Source organism: Sprattus sprattus, assembly GCF_963457725.1.
Source record: "Sprattus sprattus genome assembly, chromosome: 17".
NCBI lineage: Eukaryota > Metazoa > Chordata > Actinopteri > Clupeiformes > Clupeidae > Sprattus > Sprattus sprattus.
Window position 1 is genome coordinate 6,990,171 of NC_137915.1, and position 8,986 is coordinate 6,999,156.

At 44.3% G+C, this 8,986-nt stretch overlaps 1 protein-coding gene across 1 annotated transcript in view; it reads left to right on the forward strand.

Annotated features, from left to right (window-relative positions):
- Nucleotides 1–4,986: 4,986 nt before the first annotated feature.
- mpp7a (MAGUK p55 scaffold protein 7a) overlaps nt 4,987–8,986 on the forward strand; it is a 135,732-nt gene continuing 131,732 nt past the window's right edge. The window contains exon 1 of the mRNA XM_080855124.1: nt 4,987–5,213. The gene's annotated coding sequence lies outside the window, so the exon portion shown is untranslated. The remainder of the gene's footprint in view (nt 5,214–8,986) is intronic.

Consider the following 8,986-nt stretch of genomic DNA (forward strand, 5'->3'; position numbering starts at 1 on the left):
TCTCTGACTCGCACACAACAGACTCTGCCCCTATCTACGGAGAGGAGAAGCTCAGTTCGACAGGCGCCCCGCCTCCCCCTCCCACAACGACATCCGGGACATTTTAGCCCTCTCAAGTCGGTAAACTCGGCTGGATTCAGCCGGTGTCTGAAAGAGCATCACCAATCCCAACAAACCTTAAAGGCTGGGCTATTCTTTTCTCGAATGACTGATTTAGAAAAATCTTGCCTATTTCAAGAAGCAAAATAAGTGCAACACATTAAGTCAGAGATTTAATAATAGCATATTTTGCTATTTGACAAGTTTTAAAGTCGATTTCTTATTCAACTGCAGGAATCCTAGACAAGCCCTTTCAAATTACCATTATCAGACATTCGCATTTATTTTTCTATTACGAGCAAGCTAAACGATGCGAAAGGGAGAAATGTTGTTCTCTAAGGACATCTGGTGGTTAGAAGAGGTAGTGTGGACTTCAAAGGTATTCTTGCTCGATTGTGATGAAATTAGTGAATCAATTATTCGACAAATATATATATTTGTACACCTTTACAAAAATGATGAAAGCCTATGTGATTGTGGTGCATTGTGGCCTTCAACGCAAAGACCGTTTGGCACGTTGGACTGCAGGCCAAGACAGATTTAGGCTACTCAACCATGTCAAACTGTCTTCCTGTGAGTCCTTTTACCAACGCACACACACTGCAGGCCTAGCCATATCAGATTTCTGCAGCGTAAGAGAGGAAGGGTGGATTTCTCTAGCCACAAACCCGTTCCATAGAGGGAGCAGACGAGTATCCAAACCCCTACACCACCTTCCACCTTGTCCTCCTCCTTCTCCCTCTCTGACACACACACACACACACACACACACACACACACACACACACACACACACACACACACACACACACATGCACACACCCTTTTTACAAACAAGGAGAAAACATTTATAAAGGTCATGAAAGTAGCATGTAAGAAAGAGTGTTTCTTGAGATTAATAGAATTTCTTGTAGATGAAGAGTTTATTTCAGTTACAGTTAAGTAATGTCAACATAAACCTGGCAAAACTTCCTTACATCACTGTGTTTATTAGGGCCAATGTATCCTTTAGATTTGCAGCTGTCCCAAATTGTAAAGGTCTGACTAAAGTCCACTGATTTAGAAACCTTGACAGACTGAATGTAAAACAACACACCCTATAAATCCACACTCTTAAGACATAAAAACTTCCCTGAATACGTGTGCCCAGTAGAGGTAGTAGAGAAGTGAAGTAATTGCTGCTGCAAAGCTCCTAGAAGAGCTATACAGCTCTTAAAACAGAGACTGCATTAAACCGTATGCTGTGATGAGGCAGGAGCCAATTACAAAGGGAAAGCGGCATGTCAGCAGAGTGTATTGTGGCAAGAGGTTCAGAGGGCAGGCGTGGGGGTTCTCTTTTTGTAGGCCAGTTTTCCAGAACTGTTCTGCACCAGGACCTTTGCTGTATGAAGACAATACACCACAGATAACTAATTGCTATGCCAAGCTTGTTTAGTTTAAGCAGTTGAGCCATGACTGATGATATATCTCTACAAATCAATACGCCTAGGTCACCACTGTAGTTGTAGACACTACGTTACTGACAGATGAGTCTTTTGTTGGTCTTCTGGAGAGGTTTTCCTTGATCTAAATGTATATTTGAATTCTAATGATCTCTTTAAAGTGCAATTTGAGACTATATTGAAACATAAATGTATATTGATATATAACAAGATAATTGAATGGTCATTATTATTTAGTGATAAAATCTGACCGTGATGGGCACAGCTTTTGGTTAGCTTGTGATTATTCCTTAAAGAATCCTGACTTCATGTTTAAAGGAGTTGTGGTAATTTTGTTAAGTTGTCACATATGTCTAGACTACAATATAAGTCTTAAACAATTGTTGACTTCTTTATACCACTGCTGAGGTGTGGGAAGACTAGGCTCACTTGTCCGGTAGTACTCTATCATGTTGGAACTGGAATAATTAATACAAATAAAATAATTGACTACCTTGGAAAACAGTTATGAAGGTATTGCCAGATGTTAATTGCCAGTCAACGTTGAATACAATAAAATAGAAAGGCCGGGCAGATTTTCTCAGGTAATTAATAGGTCATTCAAGTTCCAGAGATATTGTCACCAGAGACAAGTTGCACCTTTCTTTATAGACTGACTCTTTGTGCTTCAGTCTGTGGCTCTTTGCCAAGACAATTTCTCATGAACAAAATTCTTATGATTACTTCACTACTAATAAAACTACATTTAGTCATTTAGTAACCTGGTGTAACAATAAATTCAACTTTTTTGAAGAAATAGAAAACGACATAGAAAGAAAAAGAAGTGCGGGACTGTCACTGCTTAAGTGCAAGTTAAGCCAAGGTGCCAGTAAGGAAGGAAGGTGCTCTCTGAAGATTTGGGTCTTCAAGAGCTTCTTGAAGGTAGAGTGGGACGCCCCTGCTCTGGTAGTGCTAGGCAGTTCGTTCCACCAACGTGGAACTACAAATGAGAATAGTCTGGATTGCTGTGCTTGCACAGGCAGCAGTGCCAGACGACGCTCACTAGATGAGCGCAGCGTCCTGGTTGTAACATTTGCCCTTACAAGAGCATTTAGGTAGGTGGGCGCAGAACCAGCAAGCTCTCTGTAGGCAAGCATAAGTGATTTGAACTTAATGCGAGCAGCTACAGGCAGCCAGTGGAGCTTAATGAGTAGCGGGGTGACATGTGCCCTCCTCGGTTGGTTGAACACCAGACGGGCCGCCGCGTTCTGGATCATCTGTAGTGGTTTCACCACGCAAGCCGGCAGGCCCGTTAGGAGGGCGTTGCAGTAGTCAAGGCGGGAACTCACCAAGGTTTGCACCAGCAGCTGGGTGGCATACTGGGTTAGGTACGGCCTGATTTTGCGGATGTTGTATAGCGCAAAGTGGCACGACCTGGAGACAGAGGCGATGGGCTGTGAAGGTCAGTTGGTCATCAATAATGACCCTGAGGTTTCTTGCTGTTTTGGATGGAACAAGAGATAAGGAGTCAATATTAATATTGATGTTGTGTTGGATGACCTGTTTGGCTGGGAAGACCATCAGTTCTGTTTAAACTGTTACCTGTATGTAAGTTGATGGCTGACATTGTATATTTTTCATAATGTCATGACGAATGTATAGCATTTCCATTGGTGTTGCCTTGACCTGGCATGCCGTTCCTTTCAACGGTCACAGGACCACAAACCAATGACTTGTGTATCAGGTCAGGCAGGGAACGGGAAAGGCATTCCAAACATGCATAGACAGACTGAACTGATAACATGGCGTACTCATTACTACCAGAAGAGGGTGCCACCGGTCTAGCGGTTTTAAATGTACAATGAAAAACTGAAGCTGTTCACATTATTCAATATAACTGACGCCTCTGAGGAAACCATACATATTCACTACGGGAGCGCTGGTCATCGATGGAGAAGGTACATACACCCCCTTTCCAATCGCCCATAATGTGTTATTTAACCAATAGCACAGCCTCACAATCCTACATGTGAAAACTTGTCTTGCTTTACCTCCTACTAAGTGAAAGTATTTTGAGTAACTGACAGAGATAGAGCACTCTTATTGCAGCTTACTAAAGAGTAAGGTGAACTCATAACGATTGCTCAAGTTACTGTGAAAGGGTTACTTTTCACTCAACCTTTCTGCTCATCTTCCCCTCTCTCTTACTGTACTATGTCTCTCTCCCTCTCTCAATTCAATTCAAAGGCTTTATTATATTGACTGCATACAATACACCGTTGCCAAAGCATGTTTACATAAAATAACCCTGCAATACAATAAATAATAATAATAATTTAAAAAAAAATAATAATAATAATTACTCACTCATTACTCACACACACACACACACTCTCTCTTTCTCGCTCACACACACTACTCACAGGCAGAGATGAACGATGGGATGTGGGTTGGTTGGATCTGCTGTACAATCAGCTTCTAGAGAGTGAAGGTCCTGCTTTTGGGGTTATTTTTCAAAACGTCTTGTTATGGTAACTGTGGATGTTGTTGTCAGGACAAATTAAACTCTGTGTACATACGTTTCTATTTTTGCGGGATTACGGTCATGTCAAATTTCTAGGTTGAAACAGAGGAGCATGTCAGTTTGTGATTAAGAAAATCCTGAGGTGTCAAGGGGAATATGCCTAGTTTCCACTGCAGGTTTAAGGGAAATTCATTTTTGAAAATAACTCTGCTATTTCAGCTCTCCCAGAGATTTATTCAGGTCAGAATTGTCTCCTGGAAGCTATATGTCAGTGGCCGACCACTACCACATGTAGAAAACAAACGAAAACGATTTCCGTGGTGCAGTAGTAAACGATCAGCATTTCCACGAAGTTGATCCTGTAAGCCTAGCCTACTCGGTAGACCGGCCCGAGCTGTTCAGTTCCTTGGGGCATCAGGCAGGCACGCATGGACTGCAGAACGGCCCTGCATGCAAAGACAGATCAGGGTGTTGCGTAACACCTGGTGCGTGGCTGAGCAAGTGGATTTGCCACTCATAATTAAAAGTACCCAAACTTCATGACGCAGAGGACGAAAACATAAAAAACTAAACAAATATTTTGACCACCCAACTGGATAACCAGTTAGACCAACTTCATTTCTGTTTAAACATAGCTGAAATGTTTGAAAACTGGAAGCGGACAACAGTCAGCCAGTGGAAATAGCATTTGTAATGAGGATATGCTCAGTAAGTTGAATGTTTGCCATTATATTCCAGCTTGCTAATATCATACCAAACTCTATTTAAGACAAGAGGTAGCCTAACACTTCAAATGTTGATCGAGAGCTATGAAAGAACATGACTGATCATTTGGGACTACCACTAAGGTCTGAGTATTCAGCAGGAGCACCACCCTTTTGCTGGGAGACGGGCCAATCAAGGAGCGGATTGCTTCCGCAACGCTGCTCCATTGAACGGGCGTCGGGATTCGGGACTGGGCGTCTCACTTGGTAAGAATCGCGTCGCGAAGATACGGATAAATAACAAACTGGTAGTTCACAACCCGACCGACTTGAGAAACATTAGGCTACTCTTTTTTACTTGTTGTGGAGTTTGTTCACGCCAGAGTCGTGGGCGCAGTAAAAGTTTCATGCGAAGTGTGAAGAAAGAAGCTCTGTGACAGGAGGATCCCACAACAAGCAGTGCTCGTAAGTACAGGAGACACTGTTTAGGAACTCGTGGGCTGAGCCATGTCTCTGTTGCGTTTTCATATTTGTAAACTGTTGGTCGGTGGTAAACCTGCAACCTGCTGACACAACTTCTCTTTCGCCTGTAGTAGCCTACAGTTTAGCCCGCGCAAAGGACGGAGATGGTTGGGTTTTGGTTATGTTGTTGCTGAGATAGTGTATCGTATTGTGTCCTTACAGAGTGAGATCACTCGGGAGATCTCGTTGCGTATGCACACTTTCTGGAAGATGCTTTGTTTGTGATAATAACTCGCATGCTCCTTTGTTTAACATAGATTATGATACGAAAGAATGTAGATACCCTTTGGTAGATCGGTTTTTATCTTGGAAGGAGTTGCTACGTTGTCTCAATACTTTCTTCCGCCACATTGTTTACACCGGGCTTGACACGGACATCGCCATGTCTCAAATCAGGCAACATAATTCCTCAGCCAACAGCAGCGCCAGTAGCAGTAGCTAGTGGCGACTTTGGTAACACACAAAGTTGCTTAGTAAACGGACATGTATCCTCTTGGGATATTGCCTAGCATGAATTTACGCCACACTCTATTCCATGAGTCAAACATTCCTGCTAGGTTGCATAAACCTTCACTTGCTATTTATAAACAAGATGAGTTGACAGTCAAGCGACAGTCGATACATAATAAAAAAGAATATATACATACACACACAGCAACTTTAATGTACAAACGCACTGGAAAAAGCCTGAAACATTTATATACATTTTGGTTCATGAAATTTAGCAGGCCTAGAGGGTAGCCTATAGGTTGTGTGCAGCTCCTCAGTCAACAGACAGACCTGCAGAAACATGAAAAGAGGAAAGGTTGCAGACGCACGGTACCATGAGGCACTATTCTGGGCAACGTCAGGGGACACAAAATCAATAATGGAGCACATTTAAACCAGCAGCACAGTGCAACCTTGGCCTCGACCTGAGAGACAGGGGAGCTGGCAGGGAGGGAGGGAAGTTTCTGTCGTCTGATGACTCCCAGCATGCTCCTGTCCCGTGTGGGACATCCCTGCCTTATGGGAGTCCTCTTGTTAGACAGCAAACTTGACCCTTTGGGGTCACAGCATGATGAACTAAGTGGTGTGGTAAGCTGAAGGTTAACCTGCCTCTAAGACCCTCATTTGCTGAATACCTAAATGGTCAATGTCCCAGGAGCCTCCTGCCTGGGACGTCTCTGTCAATCATATTATGGGATTGATACTCATAGACAGATAAATAATGTTATGCACATTTTACAGTAGCCATCAGAGTACAGTAATTAAGGAGTTAGTCTGGAATGGACTAATGGCATGAGTTAGTCTGGAATAGACCAATGGCATGAGTTTGTCTGGAATAGACCAATGGCGTGAGTTTGTCTGGAATAGACCAATGGCAGGGTTAGTCTGGAATAGACCAATGGCAGGGTTAGTCTGGAATAGACCAATGGCGTGAGTTTGTCTGGAATAGACCAATGGCAGGGTTAGTCTGGAATAGACCAATGGCGTGAGTTTGTCTGGAATACACCAATGACATGAGTTAGTCTGGAATAGACCAATGGCGTGAGTTTGTCTGGAATAGACCAATGGCGTGAGTTTGTCTGGAATAGACCAATGGCAGGGTTAGCAGAGTCGAAATTTCAAAACCCTCAAAGCTGGAGCTCAAAGGAGAAACACTGGTGAAGCAGTGAAAGCCTGGGTTTAATGTTGCTCTCATCAGGTTGTCTGTGTTTTAGAAGGGGGATAGGTCATGTTGGTGGCAAATTTCACCATAATCCCCAGATGGCAATATCCATTACAGTGCCAAAGACAGATCTAGAATACATAGTTGGTTTAAAACAAACAAACAAACGAACAAACACTCTCTCTGATGAGGTCCTATCAGTGTTTGATCGCAACGTGAAAAAAAGCACAATGTGGAATCAGATGGAACTTTTAGCTAGATCATCTGAATGGCAGAGAGTGGTAAATAGGGTTCACAGGTAAGTACTCCCCTACTACAGTTACAGGTTAAGCTAGCCTCTACAAGTCTAAAGCAGAGCTCAATGTGTGTAAAGTTGCAGGTCACACACTGACGATGGCGTAAGGCCGAAACGCGTCTGTACGAAAATAAACTGGTCTTATTTCTAAAGAGAAAAGCTTGAGAGTGCGGTTTTTATTCTACTAATAGTTAACATTCTTTTACTCGCACCCGAAAACGCATTTATATATATTTTTTGAAGTAGAGCGCGCCTATCCCTACTAAAGTTGCAGGTAGCAGGCCCTAGTTACTATGTGCACGAGGAAGTGCCTGGAGCAGCAAGGTTAGCTTCTGTGTGGCCTCTAACTACATGACTCTTTCTTTCCAGTCCCCTCCCCTCCCTCTCTATCCCCGAGGTGTCAGCAGACCGCTTAGCTGTCACTGCTTTGTGTGCTTTGTGGGATCATCTGGATTTGACCTTTTTAAGTGTCAGTAAGGAGAGTACTATGAGCGAACACCAGACACTACATCCTTAGCTATTCTGCTGCACTCTCACACTGCACCCTCTACGACGTGCTCCTCTCTCCTCCTCCTCTTCTCTTTTCTTCTTCACTCTTCCCCACCTTCTTCTTCTCGACGCTCTGTCTGTCCTGTCCTCCGATCCTAGCTGTCTCCCTGGCGGGTCTCTGATGTCACTGTGCGTGAGGAATCCCCTAGTGTCCAGAGATTCCAGAGGGGATTAGAGGGGGGCTATTAATGCTCATGAGAGAAGTGACATGGCTATAACCTCAACAAAGGGTCAAGCAGGCTTAAAGGGTCCTCGTCCAGCCCCCCGTCCCACACACACACACACACACACACACACACACACACACACACACACACACACACACACACACACTCACACTCACACTCACACTCACACTTGCATATGCCAGGCATTACTGCCTCTTGAACACACAGATTGTTAATGTAGACATCATCATAGAAGCAAACACACACACATGCACACAAACACATAGAGACACACACAAGATGAAAGGCTTGGTTGCAATGTTGTAAACACACCCTCTGCACAAACGTGCAGTCTCTTAGTCCCCCCCCCCACCCCACCCCACCCCAATTAATGGTTGAGGGCTCAGAGCTCTTGCTCTACAAGCATGAGTGTATTAATAGCCAGAGAACCTCAGGGGGAAAGGCATTCTCCACACGACTGCTGTCTCATGCAGACACTGGTGTGTGTGTGTAAGTGTGTGTGTGTGCCCTGGGTTTTTGTTGGTTGTCTGGAGGGAGCTATTAGCTATGATCATATTTGGTTGGTGAGCAGCTGTTTTTGTAAATGTCATAATGTGTGTCTGTGTCTGTGTCTGTGTGTGTGTCTGTGTCTCTGTGTCTGTGTCTGTGTCTGTGTCTGTGTCTGTGTCTGTGTCTGTGTCTGTGTCTGTGTCTGTGTCTGTGTGTGTGTCTGTGTCTGTGTCTGTCTATGCCTGTGCTTCTGCTGCAGCAACAGGTGTCTAGACTCACTCCTCAGTGATCCCAGCCCTGCCTCAGTTTCACTGCCGTCCTTGCATAACTTGCATTCCTGCGTTTTGTTCCTAAAACCACAGGTCACTGCCGTGAGGCGGGAGGGCCGGGGGAATGTTGTGGGAATGTTGTGGGAATGCTGCTGGAGCTGTGGGTTGCCCTTGCCCAGTTCCTCCAGCTCTGAGCTCCACCCTGCTGCTGCTCCACTGATGGGCGTGCATTAGCACATTGGCCCTCTTCCAGGGACTAGAGGAGACTAGCTAAG